The sequence below is a fragment of the Balaenoptera borealis genome (genome assembly GCF_965194805.1).
Source record: "Balaenoptera borealis genome assembly, contig: HAP1_SCAFFOLD_754, whole genome shotgun sequence".
Classification (NCBI taxonomy): Eukaryota; Metazoa; Chordata; class Mammalia; order Artiodactyla; family Balaenopteridae; genus Balaenoptera; species Balaenoptera borealis.
In genome coordinates this window covers 103,756-124,565 of record NW_028123447.1, presented here as the reverse complement: position 1 = coordinate 124,565, position 20,810 = coordinate 103,756, and the positions used below count along the sequence as shown (strand labels likewise).

The 20,810-nt window shown below is 43.9% G+C and overlaps 3 pseudogenes across 3 annotated transcripts; all 3 read right to left on the bottom strand.

Moving 5' to 3' along the window:
* Window positions 1-1,990: 1,990 nt before the first annotated feature.
* On the bottom strand, window positions 1,991-3,418 carry LOC309621595 (E3 ubiquitin-protein ligase makorin-1 pseudogene; annotated as a pseudogene). The gene has a single exon. The product of its transcript is annotated as an E3 ubiquitin-protein ligase makorin-1 pseudogene (transcript).
* A 4,922-nt stretch (window positions 3,419-8,340) lies between these two features.
* Window positions 8,341-9,768, bottom strand: LOC309621600 (E3 ubiquitin-protein ligase makorin-1 pseudogene; annotated as a pseudogene). The gene has a single exon. The product of its transcript is annotated as an E3 ubiquitin-protein ligase makorin-1 pseudogene (transcript).
* A 4,923-nt stretch (window positions 9,769-14,691) lies between these two features.
* Window positions 14,692-16,119, bottom strand: LOC309621630 (E3 ubiquitin-protein ligase makorin-1 pseudogene; annotated as a pseudogene). The gene has a single exon. The product of its transcript is annotated as an E3 ubiquitin-protein ligase makorin-1 pseudogene (transcript).
* Between the last annotated feature and the right edge of the window lie 4,691 nt (window positions 16,120-20,810).

Genomic DNA, 20,810 nt, shown 5'->3' with positions numbered 1-20,810 from the left:
GTAGAGGGTACAGAGTTCTCTAAAGCCCCTTCAGCATTTATTGTTTGTAGACTTTTTGCTGATGGTCAGTCGACTGGTGTGCGTTGAAACCTTTTTGTAGATTAGATTGCATGAGTCTAATACTTCCTGAGGTTGAGCTTTTATCCATTTTCCTTTTTTTTTTTAAAGAGAGGGAGTAAAACTTCACTCTTCATACTATCTTCTTGAAAAATTGGCCTGTTTTGAATTGTTTTGTCCATTCCTTACCTCAGCACAATTTTTGAGGGCAGGTGTCCTTTACGGCCCCGAGTCCTTCTGAATGTTAATGACCATTAGCTGTGGGTGTAAAGCCGCTCTTGTGGGAAACGGCCACAAGGCGGCAGCATTTCTCCTTTACCAAATCTGGTTACTAATGCAACAGAGCCTTAATGGAAGTGGTGTTCTAGGTTGTAAACTAGAATGGAATGTGCCAGGAAAAAGCCCTTTAAGTTTATGTCTCATTACTTCTCTTTTTGGGTGGGGGGGCGGTTAAAAATTGTTTTATATGGGAAAAGTGCGTCTTACAAAAGGGCTGCTGAAAAAGACAGAGACCCCTGCAAGAATTACTTGTTTTTGCTTAACGTGAAAGTATGAGTGGTATCCAAGGAATCAAAGCAGTAGATGGACAAATCAGGGGCATCTCCAAGTCACTTTCAGGAAATAGAGCAACAAAACGCAAATTTATATTTTCTGATCAAGGAATTCTTCTAACAATTTAACTTTAGCTTATCTCGTGGATTACCACCCCTCCGTCCCCTTTTAGTGGAAAAACATGACTTACTACTGCAAGCCAATTACTCCACTACAGGAAACACCTTAGAACATAGTTTTGAATCACACCTGTCTAGCTGCAAAGCTCAGGGATGGAATGAGGCAAATACCCACACAAACGGACCCAAGAACCCGACAACAAAACCCCTCAAATGAGGACAAAGGTTTGTCAAAAAGTGCCTGGACTAGAAAGTCTAGGAGATCATAAAACATTAAATACAACTGTGTAACTGAGACCCAGTTTGTGTTAATCCATGAGATAACCAGATAGTTGAACCTCTATGGCTAAGCCCATTTCCCTATTTATATAGACAGAGCTAGCCCTGCTCTATTAACAGCTACCAATATACTGCTTTGTCCTTTAAGATCTATTTGCCACACGAGGCTGAAACCAGTAAACTTGAGTTTTTCCACTAAGGCTACAGACACTGCATCTATGCAGGGAAGAGAAGCTTGTTACACACTCACACGTACCAAGTCTATCAGCCCTTGGGAGTCAACTTCCAACTCTGCATTTATTTTATTCCGCTATATCTTTATATGTGTTCTTTCACCATTTTCCTATCAGGCTAAACACAGTAAAAATCTCAACACAGTCGCACCTGGTTCTGGTTACCCAGCAGTAGTACTTGTGTGCAATTAAACAAGAGACGAAAACCACAGAACGAGTGCACAGGGTGGGGATTCCAGGGCAGGGGACAGATATAGAAACACAGATGTGCAGAATTCACCAGAAACCTCAAGCATCCGCCTAAGTCTATAGCAGAAGGCTACACGCCACAGTTCAGATCCTTCACCTATCACCCCAATTCTTGGACCCAAAAGCAGGGCCAATGCTGTTACTTTTGAACCTGGGGTCCTCAAAAATGAGTACTGGAAATCCAGAAATGCTACCCTTGAACCGTGTGAATCTGGCTGAAAACAGATGACGCAGCAAACCTACACGCTGTCTGACCGTTAAATTCATGTTACAAGAAAACTAACTTTAAGATTCATTTTTGTAACTTTTTTAAACAGAGAAAACAACACACTCCTTGGGGAAAGGTGAGGGATTGAGAAGACAGGCCCTGGGTAAAAATTATTACGACAGCACCTGGAGTTGAGAGGCCTGCCTAGAAGAGAACCACGGGCACTGCTGCCAGCAGTGGGGAGGGCTGCCGTCTGAGGCTCAGCAGACCAGTTCACACGCCCAGCAAAGCTGCTATAGATCCAAGTCATAAAAATCTTCCAGCTCATCGTGAAACAAGTCCCACTCGTCTTCAGAGTCTGTCAGGTCGTCGTCCCCACCTGCAGCCAAAAGCACAAGCAACATCTCGCCCAGCTTAAAGGTGACAACCTCTTCTTCGTCGTTGTCAAAGGGGTTGCCTTTCCCTCTCTCCTCAATGATCTCCCAGAAGTGGTTCGTTCGTTGGGCCCGGTATGTGCTTGATGTTCCCACTTTCTGTCTCTGTGGCTCCTCTCTATGGCATCAGGGTACGCATGCTTGTAAACGCAGTTCCCTCCAAATGGGCAGCTCCCACGTCCTTCGTCAAAATACCTGCACACCTTGTTGCTCATTGCCTCCTTGTATTTCTGAATGAGTTTCTGCTTCTCTTCTTTCTCCTCCACCCAGTACTCACTTGGAATGACAATGTTAGATGTGATCCGGCATTCTGGGCAGTACTTTATGATCTTGCTCTCAAATTGCTTAGCACTCCTCCACTTGCGAATACATTTGAGACAGTAGGTGTGGTTGCAGTTGGAGAGGATTCCGAAGCGGCGCTCGCGGGGGTTGGCTTTCTCATAGACCACCTCCATGCAGATCCCACACACCATGTCCTTGCGGTGCTGCACAGCAAACGAGAGCTCCATGTCCTTCTCATGGGCCTCGATGCAAGATTTGATGTGTTGTGATCTTTGGGCAGCATCCACTGGATGGAGGACCTGCAGCCCACACATATCACACGCGTCTCCATGGAGATACACACAGTTCTCCCCATATCGGCACTCTCCCACTGCAGCATAGGGGCAGATCTGCTTCTTTGTTTCCACTGCAATTTGCTCCTTCTCTGATTCTTCCTTGGTCACTGAGCCCTGCAGGGGTGCTTCAGTGGAGGAAGAGGCAGTACGGCCACAGTAGGGCTGCCCAGGAACAAACTCAATGGCGTTCACCCAGTCTTCTGAACCAGCTCCTACAGTTGAAAAGTTTGAATTTCTTGACTCAGCTTCGCCCATATGCATTTCACCAATCTGTCCAACTACTGATGAGAGACTTGAGGAAGCAGCAAGGGGTGACTTTGCAGTTAGAGCTGTAGCAGTTGCAATGGCTTGCTGTGTTCATATTTGCAGCGGTCTCCGTAAATACAGTACTCTCGCTGAAAATACTTGTACACTACACCATATGGACTCTCAGAGAGGTCACGTGAGTATCGACAGTTATCTCCTTCCTTACAAACCCCATGCATGAAATACCTGCAGGTGACCTGTTTGGTCCAGCCGCCGCCGCTGCCGTCGCTGCCAAATCCCGTGCCCGCAGGGACGGGGAGGTAACTGTGGGGATAGGGGTGGGGGAGGCCGCTGCCACCGCCGCCCCTGCCGCTCCTGCTCTTGATGTTTTGGCTGTTGTTCCCGGAGCTGCAGCCTCCGCCATTACTGTTTATCCCACACAGCAGTGGCGCCGGAACTTCCGGGATCACATAATTCCGGTCCGGCTGAGGGGGGAGAAGGCGGCGAGGCGAAGGGTGGGAAGGGGGAGGACACTGAGGCGCCCGCTCACTCCCCTCTGGCCCGCGTCGTGTCTCTGAGTGCTCTCGCCGCTCGAACTGTGGGCCGGAGCCCGAGCACCCCCTTCTCATTACTTCTTGTTCGTATTTTTAAGTAAATTTTTATTTTTTATCACAGCAAATTTGATTACAAGATTTTGTTTGCTCTAGGTGTGCAAGATGTGGTTCTTTCACACATATACATATATCTCTTCTTCTTCGTATCCTTTTCCCATGTAGGTTATGACACAATGTTGAGTAGTCTTCTCTTGGTATTCTGTAGGTCTTTGGTGATTCTGTATTTCACATGTGTTTGTATATCTCTGTTAACCCCAATATCGTAATGTATCCAATCCTCACACCTTTCCATTTAGTGAACCATCAGTTTGTTTAATGAATCTGTGATTGCCTTTCTCTGTGGAAATATCTTCATTGGTATCAATTTTTTGGTAACACCTACAAGTGATAGGATAGGATATGTGTCTTTCGTTTTCTCACTTACTACAAGTTGCGTGATTCCTTCTAGACTCATCTATGGTGCTGCAAATGGCATTGTTTCATTTTTTCGCTAGCTAATATTCCATCTCTACATGTAGCAGTTCTTCTTTGTCCCCCCATCTGTTGGTGGACTTTTTGGTTACTTCCATATCTTGGCTATTGTAATACTGTGCAGTGCAGTTTTGCCTGCCTGTGTCTTTCCAGTTCTGTCTTCGGAGGTTATAGGTCCAGGAAGGGGCCTGCTGGATCATATGGTAGCTCAATATTTCCCTTTTAAAGGCACCTCCATTCAGTTCTCATTAGTGGCTCTTTCCAAGTTACGTCCCTCTTAAAGTTGAGCGTATGCATTTCTCCACAACACCTTCAGCATTTATTGTTTATAGTTTTCTTGCTGATGGTTATTCTGACTGGTTTGAGATAATACCTCTTTGTGGTTGAATTTGCATGTGTCTCATAATCCGCTGAAATTGAGCTTTAAGGCACGTGCTTTTATTTTTCAATCTGTGATTACAGCTTAGTTCTTCAAAGTGTTTTCTTAAAGTATGTGTCACATTTTGAAATGCTTTGGCCATTTACCTCCCTCTAAACATTTTGAGGGCAGGTTTCATTTACAGCCCTGCCATACTTGTTCATATGAAGTGAGCATTAGCACAGGTTTTAAAGCTGCTTTTGCAGGTAACGGCCAGAGGATGGCAGCCTTTCTACGTTCCCCACTCTGGTAACTAGGGAAACAGCTCTCCCGGCCAGTGGTGTTCCTCGGTTATAAATTAGAGTGGAATGTGCCCGGATAAACCCACAAAAGCGGATGTCTCCTTACTTTTGTTTGTTTTTTAAATTTAATTTATAGTTTTTATTGGAGTAATATTCCATTGTGTACATAGACCACTTCTTCTTGGTGCATTCCTGTATTGATGGATATTTTCGTTGCTTCCAAGTGTTGGCTATGGTAAATATTGCTGGAGTGCAGGATTGCCAGCCTGTGACTTTTTGATTCTCATTTCTCAGGGGTTACGCCCAGCACTGGGTGTGAATGATTGACCTGTAGCTCAATGTTCAAAGCACCTCCATTGTGTTTTCATTAGTGGCTCTTACCACGTCCCCCATAGAAGAGAGGGTAAGCATCTCTCCACAATCACTTCAGCATTTATTGTTTGCAGCATTTTTGCTAATGGCCATTCTGACTGCTGTGAGCTGATCGGTTTTTGTAATTTGGGTTTGCATGTCTTTAAAAATTCCTGAAATTCATCATTTTTCCACGCCTTTTTGTTTTCTGTTAAAAAAAATGTGAGTACAGTATACCTCTTGAAATTGTCATCTTGAAAGGTTGCCCTCTTTTGAAATTTTGGTCGATTTTCGACCCCAGGAACTTTTGGAGGGCAGGTGTCATTTAAATAAATGCAAGTTTGGTGAATATTTAGTGACCTTTAGCAATGTGTTTAAAGCTGCTGTTGTGGGAAATGGCCACAAGGAGGCATCATTTCTCCGTTCCCAAATCTGGGTACCAAGGCAGCAGAGCCTTCCAGGAAGTCGTGTTCCTAGGTTTTAAATTAGAATGGAATGTGCCAGGAGAAACCCCCATAAGTTTATGTCTCATTACTTCTTCTTGTTTTTTTTTTTTACTTTTTTTAATCGGGGTAAATTTTAGAATATTGTTTGTCCTAGGTGTACAGAATCTGGTTCATTTGTACATTATATATGTCTACACTTGTACAGATCCTCTTCCCATGTAAAATATTACAGCGTTTTCTGTAGACCTCCCTTGCTATATGGTCGGTCTTTTTGATAAATGTATATAATATGTATTTGTATACGTATAGTAACACTAATCTTAATTTATCCATTCCCCCCACCTTTCCTTTTACATGAGCATAGTTTGTTTTCTAATTCTGTGAGCGTCTTTCTCTGTGGAAATATGTTCATTTGTGTCAGTTATTAGCTAACCCCTGTAAGTGATATCATAGGATATAGGTCTTTTGCTTTCCGACTTACATCATGTTTGGTGATTATCCCCAGGTTCACCTGTGGTGCCTCAAAGAGCAGTGTTTCATTGTTTTCCATGGCTAATATTCCATTGTGTACATGGACCACTTCTTCTTTATCCATTCACCTGTTGAAGAACATTTTGGTTGCTTCACTGTCTTGGCTATTGTGAATAAGGCTGCAGTGCAGCTTTTGCAGCCTATGTCTTCTCGATTCTGGTCTTCTCAGGTGAGAGGCCCAGTGGCGTGCCTGCTGGATTAAATGGTACCTCAATTTTTACTTTTTAATGCAGCTCCTTTCTGTTCTCATTGTTGGCTGTTACGACTTTACGTCTCACCAGCAGGTAGAGGGTACAGAGTTCTCTAAAGCCCCTTCAGCATTTATTGTTTGTAGACTTTTTGCTGATGGTCAGTCGACTGGTGTGCGTTGAAACCTTTTTGTAGATTAGATTGCATGAGTCTAATACTTCCTGAGGTTGAGCTTTTATCCATTTTCCTTTTTTTTTTAAAGAGAGGGAGTAAAACTTCACTCTTCATACTATCTTCTTGAAAAATTGGCCTGTTTTGAATTGTTTTGTCCATTCCTTACCTCAGCACAATTTTTGAGGGCAGGTGTCCTTTACGGCCCCGAGTCCTTCTGAATGTTAATGACCATTAGCTGTGGGTGTAAAGCCGCTCTTGTGGGAAACGGCCACAAGGCATCAGCATTTCTCCTTTACCAAATCTGGTTACTAATGCAACAGAGCCTTAATGGAAGTGGTGTTCTAGGTTGTAAACTAGAATGGAATGTGCCAGGAAAAAGCCCTTTAAGTTTATGTCTCATTACTTCTCTTTTTGGGTGGGGGGGCGGTTAAAAATTGTTTTATATGGGAAAAGTGCGTCTTACAAAAGGGCTGCTGAAAAAGACAGAGACCCCTGCAAGAATTACTTGTTTTTGCTTAACGTGAAAGTATGAGTGGTATCCAAGGAATCAAAGCAGTAGATGGACAAATCAGGGGCATCTCCAAGTCACTTTCAGGAAATAGAGCAACAAAACGCAAATTTATATTTTCTGATCAAGGAATTCTTCTAACAATTTAACTTTAGCTTATCTCGTGGATTACCACCCCTCCGTCCCCTTTTAGTGGAAAAACATGACTGACTACTGCAAGCCAATTACTCCACTACAGGAAACACCTTAGAACATAGTTTTGAATCACACCTGTCTAGCTGCAAAGCTCAGGGATGGAATGAGGCAAATACCCACACAAACGGACCCAAGAACCCGACAACAAAACCCCTCAAATGAGGACAAAGGTTTGTCAAAAAGTGCCTGGACTAGAAAGTCTAGGAGATCATAAAACATTAAATACAACTGTGTAACTGAGACCCAGTTTGTGTTAATCCATGAGATAACCAGATAGTTGAACCTCTATGGCTAAGCCCATTTCCCTATTTATATAGACAGAGCTAGCCCTGCTCTATTAACAGCTACCAATATACTGCTTTGTCCTTTAAGATCTATTTGCCACACGAGGCTGAAACCAGTAAACTTGAGTTTTTCCACTAAGGCTACAGACACTGCATCTATGCAGGGAAGAGAAGCTTGTTACACACTCACACGTACCAAGTCTATCAGCCCTTGGGAGTCAACTTCCAACTCTGCATTTATTTTATTCCGCTATATCTTTATATGTGTTCTGTCACCATTTTCCTATCAGGCTAAACACAGTAAAAATCTCAACACAGTCGCACCTGGTTCTGGTTACCCAGCAGTAGTACTTGTGTGCAATTAAACAAGAGACGAAAACCACAGAACGAGTGCACAGGGTGGGGATTCCAGGGCAGGGGACAGATATAGAAACACAGATGTGCAGAATTCACCAGAAACCTCAAGCATCCGCCTAAGTCTATAGCAGAAGGCTACACGCCACAGTTCAGATCCTTCACCTATCACCCCAATTCTTGGACCCAAAAGCAGGGCCAATGCTGTTACTTTTGAACCTGGGGTCCTCAAAAATGAGTACTGGAAATCCAGAAATGCTACCCTTGAACCGTGTGAATCTGGCTGAAAACAGATGACGCAGCAAACCTACACGCTGTCTGACCGTTAAATTCATGTTACAAGAAAACTAACTTTAAGATTCATTTTTGTAACTTTTTTAAACAGAGAAAACAACACACTCCTTGGGGAAAGGTGAGGGATTGAGAAGACAGGCCCTGGGTAAAAATTATTACGACAGCACCTGGAGTTGAGAGGCCTGCCTAGAAGAGAACCACGGGCACTGCTGCCACCAGTGGGGAGGGCTGCCGTCTGAGGCTCAGCAGACCAGTTCACACGCCCAGCAAAGCTGCTATAGATCCAAGTCATAAAAATCTTCCAGCTCATCGTGAAACAAGTCCCACTCGTCTTCAGAGTCTGTCAGGTCGTCGTCCCCACCTGCAGCCAAAAGCACAAGCAACATCTCGCCCAGCTTAAAGGTGACAACCTCTTCTTCGTCGTTGTCAAAGGGGTTGCCTTTCCCTCTCTCCTCAATGATCTCCCAGAAGTGGTTCGTTCGTTGGGCCCGGTATGTGCTTGATGTTCCCACTTTCTGTCTCTGTGGCTCCTCTCTATGGCATCAGGGTACGCATGCTTGTAAACGCAGTTCCCTCCAAATGGGCAGCTCCCACGTCCTTCGTCAAAATACCTGCACACCTTGTTGCTCATTGCCTCCTTGTATTTCTGAATGAGTTTCTGCTTCTCTTCTTTCTCCTCCACCCAGTACTCACTTGGAATGACAATGTTAGATGTGATCCGGCATTCTGGGCAGTACTTTATGATCTTGCTCTCAAATTGCTTAGCACTCCTCCACTTGCGAATACATTTGAGACAGTAGGTGTGGTTGCAGTTGGAGAGGATTCCGAAGCGGCGCTCGCGGGGGTTGGCTTTCTCATAGACCACCTCCATGCAGATCCCACACACCATGTCCTTGCGGTGCTGCACAGCAAACGAGAGCTCCATGTCCTTCTCATGGGCCTCGATGCAAGATTTGATGTGTTGTGATCTTTGGGCAGCATCCACTGGATGGAGGACCTGCAGCCCACACATATCACACGCGTCTCCATGGAGATACACACAGTTCTCCCCATATCGGCACTCTCCCACTGCAGCATAGGGGCAGATCTGCTTCTTTGTTTCCACTGCAATTTGCTCCTTCTCTGATTCTTCCTTGGTCACTGAGCCCTGCAGGGGTGCTTCAGTGGAGGAAGAGGCAGTACGGCCACAGTAGGGCTGCCCAGGAACAAACTCAATGGCGTTCACCCAGTCTTCTGAACCAGCTCCTACAGTTGAAAAGTTTGAATTTCTTGACTCAGCTTCGCCCATATGCATTTCACCAATCTGTCCAACTACTGATGAGAGACTTGAGGAAGCAGCAAGGGGTGACTTTGCAGTTAGAGCTGTAGCAGTTGCAATGGCTTGCTGTGTTCATATTTGCAGCGGTCTCCGTAAATACAGTACTCTCGCTGAAAATACTTGTACACTACACCATATGGACTCTCAGAGAGGTCACGTGAGTATCGACAGTTATCTCCTTCCTTACAAACCCCATGCATGAAATACCTGCAGGTGACCTGTTTGGTCCAGCCGCCGCCGCTGCCGTCGCTGCCAAATCCCGTGCCCGCAGGGACGGGGAGGTAACTGTGGGGATAGGGGTGGGGGAGGCCGCTGCCACCGCCGCCCCTGCCGCTCCTGCTCTTGATGTTTTGGCTGTTGTTCCCGGAGCTGCAGCCTCCGCCATTACTGTTTATCCCACACAGCAGTGGCGCCGGAACTTCCGGGATCACATAATTCCGGTCCGGCTGAGGGGGGAGAAGGCGGCGAGGCGAAGGGTGGGAAGGGGGAGGACACTGAGGCGCCCGCTCACTCCCCTCTGGCCCGCGTCGTGTCTCTGAGTGCTCTCGCCGCTCGAACTGTGGGCCGGAGCCCGAGCACCCCCTTCTCATTACTTCTTGTTCGTATTTTTAAGTAAATTTTTATTTTTTATCACAGCAAATTTGATTACAAGATTTTGTTTGCTCTAGGTGTGCAAGATGTGGTTCTTTCACACATATACATATATCTCTTCTTCTTCGTATCCTTTTCCCATGTAGGTTATGACACAATGTTGAGTAGTCTTCTCTTGGTATTCTGTAGGTCTTTGGTGATTCTGTATTTCACATGTGTTTGTATATCTCTGTTAACCCCAATATCGTAATGTATCCAATCCTCACACCTTTCCATTTAGTGAACCATCAGTTTGTTTAATGAATCTGTGATTGCCTTTCTCTGTGGAAATATCTTCATTGGTATCAATTTTTTGGTAACACCTACAAGTGATAGGATAGGATATGTGTCTTTCGTTTTCTCACTTACTACAAGTTGCGTGATTCCTTCTAGACTCATCTATGGTGCTGCAAATGGCATTGTTTCATTTTTTCGCTAGCTAATATTCCATCTCTACATGTAGCAGTTCTTCTTTGTCCCCCCATCTGTTGGTGGACTTTTTGGTTACTTCCATATCTTGGCTATTGTAATACTGTGCAGTGCAGTTTTGCCTGCCTGTGTCTTTCCAGTTCTGTCTTCGGAGGTTATAGGTCCAGGAAGGGGCCTGCTGGATCATATGGTAGCTCAATATTTCCCTTTTAAAGGCACCTCCATTCAGTTCTCATTAGTGGCTCTTTCCAAGTTACGTCCCTCTTAAAGTTGAGCGTATGCATTTCTCCACAACACCTTCAGCATTTATTGTTTATAGTTTTCTTGCTGATGGTTATTCTGACTGGTTTGAGATAATACCTCTTTGTGGTTGAATTTGCATGTGTCTCATAATCCGCTGAAATTGAGCTTTAAGGCACGTGCTTTTATTTTTCAATCTGTGATTACAGCTTAGTTCTTCAAAGTGTTTTCTTAAAGTATGTGTCACATTTTGAAATGCTTTGGCCATTTACCTCCCTCTAAACATTTTGAGGGCAGGTTTCATTTACAGCCCTGCCATACTTGTTCATATGAAGTGAGCATTAGCACAGGTTTTAAAGCTGCTTTTGCAGGTAACGGCCAGAGGATGGCAGCCTTTCTACGTTCCCCACTCTGGTAACTAGGGAAACAGCTCTCCCGGCCAGTGGTGTTCCTCGGTTATAAATTAGAGTGGAATGTGCCCGGATAAACCCACAAAAGCGGATGTCTCCTTACTTTTGTTTGTTTTTTAAATTTAATTTATAGTTTTTATTGGAGTAATATTCCATTGTGTACATAGACCACTTCTTCTTGGTGCATTCCTGTATTGATGGATATTTTCGTTGCTTCCAAGTGTTGGCTATGGTAAATATTGCTGGAGTGCAGGATTGCCAGCCTGTGACTTTTTGATTCTCATTTCTCAGGGGTTACGCCCAGCACTGGGTGTGAATGATTGACCTGTAGCTCAATGTTCAAAGCACCTCCATTGTGTTTTCATTAGTGGCTCTTACCACGTCCCCCATAGAAGAGAGGGTAAGCATCTCTCCACAATCACTTCAGCATTTATTGTTTGCAGCATTTTTGCTAATGGCCATTCTGACTGCTGTGAGCTGATCGGTTTTTGTAATTTGGGTTTGCATGTCTTTAAAAATTCCTGAAATTCATCATTTTTCCTCGCCTTTTTGTTTTCTGTTAAAAAAAATGTGAGTACAGTATACCTCTTGAAATTGTCATCTTGAAAGGTTGCCCTCTTTTGAAATTTTGGTCGATTTTCGACCCCAGGAACTTTTGGAGGGCAGGTGTCATTTAAATAAATGCAAGTTTGGTGAATATTTAGTGACCTTTAGCAATGTGTTTAAAGCTGCTGTTGTGGGAAATGGCCACAAGGAGGCATCATTTCTCCGTTCCCAAATCTGGGTACCAAGGCAGCAGAGCCTTCCAGGAAGTCGTGTTCCTAGGTTTTAAATTAGAATGGAATGTGCCAGGAGAAACCCCCATAAGTTTATGTCTCATTACTTCTTCTTGTTTTTTTTTTTTACTTTTTTTAATCGGGGTAAATTTTAGAATATTGTTTGTCCTAGGTGTACAGAATCTGGTTCATTTGTACATTATATATGTCTACACTTGTACAGATCCTCTTCCCATGTAAAATATTACAGCGTTTTCTGTAGACCTCCCTTGCTATATGGTCGGTCTTTTTGATAAATGTATATAATATGTATTTGTATACGTATAGTAACACTAATCTTAATTTATCCATTCCCCCCACCTTTCCTTTTACATGAGCATAGTTTGTTTTCTAATTCTGTGAGCGTCTTTCTCTGTGGAAATATGTTCATTTGTGTCAGTTATTAGCTAACCCCTGTAAGTGATATCATAGGATATAGGTCTTTTGCTTTCCGACTTACATCATGTTTGGTGATTATCCCCAGGTTCACCTGTGGTGCCTCAAAGAGCAGTGTTTCATTGTTTTCCATGGCTAATATTCCATTGTGTACATGGACCACTTCTTCTTTATCCATTCACCTGTTGAAGAACATTTTGGTTGCTTCACTGTCTTGGCTATTGTGAATAAGGCTGCAGTGCAGCTTTTGCAGCCTATGTCTTCTCGATTCTGGTCTTCTCAGGTGAGAGGCCCAGTGGCGTGCCTGCTGGATTAAATGGTACCTCAATTTTTACTTTTTAATGCAGCTCCTTTCTGTTCTCATTGTTGGCTGTTACGACTTTACGTCTCACCAGCAGGTAGAGGGTACAGAGTTCTCTAAAGCCCCTTCAGCATTTATTGTTTGTAGACTTTTTGCTGATGGTCAGTCGACTGGTGTGCGTTGAAACCTTTTTGTAGATTAGATTGCATGAGTCTAATACTTCCTGAGGTTGAGCTTTTATCCATTTTCCTTTTTTTTTTTAAAGAGAGGGAGTAAAACTTCACTCTTCATACTATCTTCTTGAAAAATTGGCCTGTTTTGAATTGTTTTGTCCATTCCTTACCTCAGCACAATTTTTGAGGGCAGGTGTCCTTTACGGCCCCGAGTCCTTCTGAATGTTAATGACCATTAGCTGTGGGTGTAAAGCCGCTCTTGTGGGAAACGGCCACAAGGCGGCAGCATTTCTCCTTTACCAAATCTGGTTACTAATGCAACAGAGCCTTAATGGAAGTGGTGTTCTAGGTTGTAAACTAGAATGGAATGTGCCAGGAAAAAGCCCTTTAAGTTTATGTCTCATTACTTCTCTTTTTGGGTGGGGGGGCGGTTAAAAATTGTTTTATATGGGAAAAGTGCGTCTTACAAAAGGGCTGCTGAAAAAGACAGAGACCCCTGCAAGAATTACTTGTTTTTGCTTAACGTGAAAGTATGAGTGGTATCCAAGGAATCAAAGCAGTAGATGGACAAATCAGGGGCATCTCCAAGTCACTTTCAGGAAATAGAGCAACAAAACGCAAATTTATATTTTCTGATCAAGGAATTCTTCTAACAATTTAACTTTAGCTTATCTCGTGGATTACCACCCCTCCGTCCCCTTTTAGTGGAAAAACATGACTTACTACTGCAAGCCAATTACTCCACTACAGGAAACACCTTAGAACATAGTTTTGAATCACACCTGTCTAGCTGCAAAGCTCAGGGATGGAATGAGGCAAATACCCACACAAACGGACCCAAGAACCCGACAACAAAACCCCTCAAATGAGGACAAAGGTTTGTCAAAAAGTGCCTGGACTAGAAAGTCTAGGAGATCATAAAACATTAAATACAACTGTGTAACTGAGACCCAGTTTGTGTTAATCCATGAGATAACCAGATAGTTGAACCTCTATGGCTAAGCCCATTTCCCTATTTATATAGACAGAGCTAGCCCTGCTCTATTAACAGCTACCAATATACTGCTTTGTCCTTTAAGATCTATTTGCCACACGAGGCTGAAACCAGTAAACTTGAGTTTTTCCACTAAGGCTACAGACACTGCATCTATGCAGGGAAGAGAAGCTTGTTACACACTCACACGTACCAAGTCTATCAGCCCTTGGGAGTCAACTTCCAACTCTGCATTTATTTTATTCCGCTATATCTTTATATGTGTTCTTTCACCATTTTCCTATCAGGCTAAACACAGTAAAAATCTCAACACAGTCGCACCTGGTTCTGGTTACCCAGCAGTAGTACTTGTGTGCAATTAAACAAGAGACGAAAACCACAGAACGAGTGCACAGGGTGGGGATTCCAGGGCAGGGGACAGATATAGAAACACAGATGTGCAGAATTCACCAGAAACCTCAAGCATCCGCCTAAGTCTATAGCAGAAGGCTACACGCCACAGTTCAGATCCTTCACCTATCACCCCAATTCTTGGACCCAAAAGCAGGGCCAATGCTGTTACTTTTGAACCTGGGGTCCTCAAAAATGAGTACTGGAAATCCAGAAATGCTACCCTTGAACCGTGTGAATCTGGCTGAAAACAGATGACGCAGCAAACCTACACGCTGTCTGACCGTTAAATTCATGTTACAAGAAAACTAACTTTAAGATTCATTTTTGTAACTTTTTTAAACAGAGAAAACAACACACTCCTTGGGGAAAGGTGAGGGATTGAGAAGACAGGCCCTGGGTAAAAATTATTACGACAGCACCTGGAGTTGAGAGGCCTGCCTAGAAGAGAACCACGGGCACTGCTGCCAGCAGTGGGGAGGGCTGCCGTCTGAGGCTCAGCAGACCAGTTCACACGCCCAGCAAAGCTGCTATAGATCCAAGTCATAAAAATCTTCCAGCTCATCGTGAAACAAGTCCCACTCGTCTTCAGAGTCTGTCAGGTCGTCGTCCCCACCTGCAGCCAAAAGCACAAGCAACATCTCGCCCAGCTTAAAGGTGACAACCTCTTCTTCGTCGTTGTCAAAGGGGTTGCCTTTCCCTCTCTCCTCAATGATCTCCCAGAAGTGGTTCGTTCGTTGGGCCCGGTATGTGCTTGATGTTCCCACTTTCTGTCTCTGTGGCTCCTCTCTATGGCATCAGGGTACGCATGCTTGTAAACGCAGTTCCCTCCAAATGGGCAGCTCCCACGTCCTTCGTCAAAATACCTGCACACCTTGTTGCTCATTGCCTCCTTGTATTTCTGAATGAGTTTCTGCTTCTCTTCTTTCTCCTCCACCCAGTACTCACTTGGAATGACAATGTTAGATGTGATCCGGCATTCTGGGCAGTACTTTATGATCTTGCTCTCAAATTGCTTAGCACTCCTCCACTTGCGAATACATTTGAGACAGTAGGTGTGGTTGCAGTTGGAGAGGATTCCGAAGCGGCGCTCGCGGGGGTTGGCTTTCTCATAGACCACCTCCATGCAGATCCCACACACCATGTCCTTGCGGTGCTGCACAGCAAACGAGAGCTCCATGTCCTTCTCATGGGCCTCGATGCAAGATTTGATGTGTTGTGATCTTTGGGCAGCATCCACTGGATGGAGGACCTGCAGCCCACACATATCACACGCGTCTCCATGGAGATACACACAGTTCTCCCCATATCGGCACTCTCCCACTGCAGCATAGGGGCAGATCTGCTTCTTTGTTTCCACTGCAATTTGCTCCTTCTCTGATTCTTCCTTGGTCACTGAGCCCTGCAGGGGTGCTTCAGTGGAGGAAGAGGCAGTACGGCCACAGTAGGGCTGCCCAGGAACAAACTCAATGGCGTTCACCCAGTCTTCTGAACCAGCTCCTACAGTTGAAAAGTTTGAATTTCTTGACTCAGCTTCGCCCATATGCATTTCACCAATCTGTCCAACTACTGATGAGAGACTTGAGGAAGCAGCAAGGGGTGACTTTGCAGTTAGAGCTGTAGCAGTTGCAATGGCTTGCTGTGTTCATATTTGCAGCGGTCTCCGTAAATACAGTACTCTCGCTGAAAATACTTGTACACTACACCATATGGACTCTCAGAGAGGTCACGTGAGTATCGACAGTTATCTCCTTCCTTACAAACCCCATGCATGAAATACCTGCAGGTGACCTGTTTGGTCCAGCCGCCGCCGCTGCCGTCGCTGCCAAATCCCGTGCCCGCAGGGACGGGGAGGTAACTGTGGGGATAGGGGTGGGGGAGGCCGCTGCCACCGCCGCCCCTGCCGCTCCTGCTCTTGATGTTTTGGCTGTTGTTCCCGGAGCTGCAGCCTCCGCCATTACTGTTTATCCCACACAGCAGTGGCGCCGGAACTTCCGGGATCACATAATTCCGGTCCGGCTGAGGGGGGAGAAGGCGGCGAGGCGAAGGGTGGGAAGGGGGAGGACACTGAGGCGCCCGCTCACTCCCCTCTGGCCCGCGTCGTGTCTCTGAGTGCTCTCGCCGCTCGAACTGTGGGCCGGAGCCCGAGCACCCCCTTCTCATTACTTCTTGTTCGTATTTTTAAGTAAATTTTTATTTTTTATCACAGCAAATTTGATTACAAGATTTTGTTTGCTCTAGGTGTGCAAGATGTGGTTCTTTCACACATATACATATATCTCTTCTTCTTCGTATCCTTTTCCCATGTAGGTTATGACACAATGTTGAGTAGTCTTCTCTTGGTATTCTGTAGGTCTTTGGTGATTCTGTATTTCACATGTGTTTGTATATCTCTGTTAACCCCAATATCGTAATGTATCCAATCCTCACACCTTTCCATTTAGTGAACCATCAGTTTGTTTAATGAATCTGTGATTGCCTTTCTCTGTGGAAATATCTTCATTGGTATCAATTTTTTGGTAACACCTACAAGTGATAGGATAGGATATGTGTCTTTCGTTTTCTCACTTACTACAAGTTGCGTGATTCCTTCTAGACTCATCTATGGTGCTGCAAATGGCATTGTTTCATTTTTTCGCTAGCTAATATTCCATCTCTACATGTAGCAGTTCTTCTTTGTCCCCCCATCTGTTGGTGGACTTTTTGGTTACTTCCATATCTTGGCTATTGTAATACTGTGCAGTGCAGTTTTGCCTGCCTGTGTCTTTCCAGTTCTGTCTTCGGAGGTTATAGGTCCAGGAAGGGGCCTGCTGGATCATATGGTAGCTCAATATTTCCCTTTTAAAGGCACCTCCATTCAGTTCTCATTAGTGGCTCTTTCCAAGTTACGTCCCTCTTAAAGTTGAGCGTATGCATTTCTCCACAACACCTTCAGCATTTATTGTTTATAGTTTTCTTGCTGATGGTTATTCTGACTGGTTTGAGATAATACCTCTTTGTGGTTGAATTTGCATGTGTCTCATAATCCGCTGAAATTGAGCTTTAAGGCACGTGCTTTTATTTTTCAATCTGTGATTACAGCTTAGTTCTTCAAAGTGTTTTCTTAAAGTATGTGTCACATTTTGAAATGCTTTGGCCATTTACCTCCCTCTAAACATTTTGAGGGCAGGTTTCATTTACAGCCCTGCCATACTTGTTCATATGAAGTGAGCATTAGCACAGGTTTTAAAGCTGCTTTTGCAGGTAACGGCCAGAGGATGGCAGCCTTTCTACGTTCCCCACTCTGGTAACTAGGGAAACAGCTCTCCCGGCCAGTGGTGTTCCTCGGTTATAAATTAGAGTGGAATGTGCCCGGATAAACCCACAAAAGCGGATGTCTCCTTACTTTTGTTTGTTTTTTAAATTTAATTTATAGTTTTTATTGGAGTAATATTCCATTGTGTACATAGACCACTTCTTCTTGGTGCATTCCTGTATTGATGGATATTTTCGTTGCTTCCAAGTGTTGGCTATGGTAAATATTGCTGGAGTGCAGGATTGCCAGCCTGTGACTTTTTGATTCTCATTTCTCAGGGGTTACGCCCAGCACTGGGTGTGAATGATTGACCTGTAGCTCAATGTTCAAAGCACCTCCATTGTGTTTTCATTAGTGGCTCTTACCACGTCCCCCATAGAAGAGAGGGTAAGCATCTCTCCACAATCACTTCAGCATTTATTGTTTGCAGCATTTTTGCTAATGGCCATTCTGACTGCTGTGAGCTGATCGGTTTTTGTAATTTGGGTTTGCATGTCTTTAAAAATTCCTGAAATTCATCATTTTTCCACGCCTTTTTGTTTTCTGTTAAAAAAAATGTGAGTACAGTATACCTCTTGAAATTGTCATCTTGAAAGGTTGCCCTCTTTTGAAATTTTGGTCGATTTTCGACCCCAGGAACTTTTGGAGGGCAGGTGTCATTTAAATAAATGCAAGTTTGGTGAATATTTAGTGACCTTTAGCAATGTGTTTAAAGCTGCTGTTGTGGGAAATGGCCACAAGGAGGCATCATTTCTCCGTTCCCAAATCTGGGTACCAAGGCAGCAGAGCCTTCCAGGAAGTCGTGTTCCTAGGTTTTAAATTAGAATGGAATGTGCCAGGAGAAACCCCCATAAGTTTATGTCTCATTACTTCTTCTTGTTTTTTTTTTTTACTTTTTTTAATCGGGGTAAATTTTAGAATATTGTTTGTCCTAGGTGTACAGAATCTGGTTCATTTGTACATTATATATGTCTACACTTGTACAGATCCTCTTCCCATGTAAAATATTACAGCGTTTTCTGTAGACCTCCCTTGCTATATGGTCGGTCTTTTTGATAAATGTATATAATATGTATTTGTATACGTATAGTAACACTAATCTTAATTTATCCATTCCCCCCACCTTTCCTTTTACATGAGCATAGTTTGTTTTCTAATTCTGTGAGCGTCTTTCTCTGTGGAAATATGTTCATTTGTGTCAGTTATTAGCTAACCCCTGTAAGTGATATCATAGGATATAGGTCTTTTGCTTTCCGACTTACATCATGTTTGGTGATTATCCCCAGGTTCACCTGTGGTGCCTCAAAGAGCAGTGTTTCATTGTTTTCCATGGCTAATATTCCATTGTGTACATGGACCACTTCTTCTTTATCCATTCACCTGTTGAAGAACATTTTGGTTGCTTCACTGTCTTGGCTATTGTGAATAAGGCTGCAGTGCAGCTTTTGCAGCCTATGTCTTCTCGATTCTGGTCTTCTCAGGTGAGAGGCCCAGTGGCGTGCCTGCTGGATTAAATGGTACCTCAATTTTTACTTTTTAATGCAGCTCCTTTCTGTTCTCATTGTTGGCTGTTACGACTTTACGTCTCACCAGCAGGTAGAGGGTACAGAGTTCTCTAAAGCCCCTTCAGCATTTATTGTTTGTAGACTTTTTGCTGATGGTCAGTCGACTGGTGTGCGTTGAAACCTTTTTGTAGATTAGATTGCATGAGTCTAATACTTCCTGAGGTTGAGCTTTTATCCATTTTCCTTTTTTTTTTAAAGAGAGGGAGTAAAACTTCACTCTTCATACTATCTTCTTGAAAAATTGGCCTGTTTTGAATTGTTTTGTCCATTCCTTACCTCAGCACAATTTTTGAGGGCAGGTGTCCTTTACGGCCCCGAGTCCTTCTGAATGTTAATGACCATTAGCTGTGGGTGTAAAGCCGCTCTTGTGGGAAACGGCCACAAGGCATCAGCATTTCTCCTTTACCAAATCTGGTTACTAATGCAACAGAGCCTTAATGGAAGTGGTGTTCTAGGTTGTAAACTAGAATGGAATGTGCCAGGAAAAAGCCCTTTAAGTTTATGTCTCATTACTTCTCTTTTTGGGTGGGGGGGCGGTTAAAAATTGTTTTATATGGGAAAAGTGCGTCTTACAAAAGGGCTGCTGAAAAAGACAGAGACCCCTGCAAGAATTACTTGTTTTTGCTTAACGTGAAAGTATGAGTGGTATCCAAGGAATCAAAGCAGTAGATGGACAAATCAGGGGCATCTCCAAGTCACTTTCAGGAAATAGAGCAACAAAACGCAAATTTATATTTTCTGATCAAGGAATTCTTCTAACAATTTAACTTTAGCTTATCTCGTGGATTACCACCCCTCCGTCCCCTTTTAGTGGAAAAACATGACTGACTACTGCAAGCCAATTACTCCACTACAGGAAACACCTTAGAACATAGTTTTGAATCACACCTGTCTAGCTGCAAAGCTCAGGGATGGAATGAGGCAAATACCCACACAAACGGACCCAAGAACCCGACAACAAAACCCCTCAAATGAGGACAAAGGTTTGTCAAAAAGTGCCTGGACTAGAAAGTCTAGGAGATCATAAAACATTAAATACAACTGTGTAACTGAGACCCAGTTTGTGTTAATCCATGAGATAACCAGATAGTTGAACCTCTATGGCTAAGCCCATTTCCCTATTTATATAGACAGAGCTAGCCCTGCTCTATTAACAGCTACCAATATACTGCTTTGTCCTTTAAGATCTATTTGCCACACGAGGCTGAAACCAGTAAACTTGAGTTTTTCCACTAAGGCTACAGACACTGCATCTATGCAGGGAAGAGAAGCTTGTTACACACTCACACGTACCAAGTCTATCAGCCCTTGGGAGTCAACTTCCAACTCTGCATTTATTTTATTCCGCTATATCTTTATATGTGTTCTGTCACCATTTTCCTATCAGGCTAAACACAGTAAAAATCTCAACACAGTCGCACCTGGTTCTGGTTACCCAGCAGTAGTACTTGTGTGCAATTAAACAAGAGACGAAAACCACAGAACGAGTGCACAGGGTGGGGATTCCAGGGCAGGGGACAGATATAGAAACACAGATGTGCAGAATTCACCAGAAACCTCAAGCATCCGCCTAAGTCTATAGCAGAAGGCTACACGCCACAGTTCAGATCCTTCACCTATCACCCCAATTCTTGGACCCAAAAGCAGGGCCAATGCTGTTACTTTTGAACCTGGGGTCCTCAAAAATGAGTACTGGAAATCCAGAAATGCTACCCTTGAACCGTGTGAATCTGGCTGAAAACAGATGACGCAGCAAACCTACACGCTGTCTGACCGTTAAATTCATGTT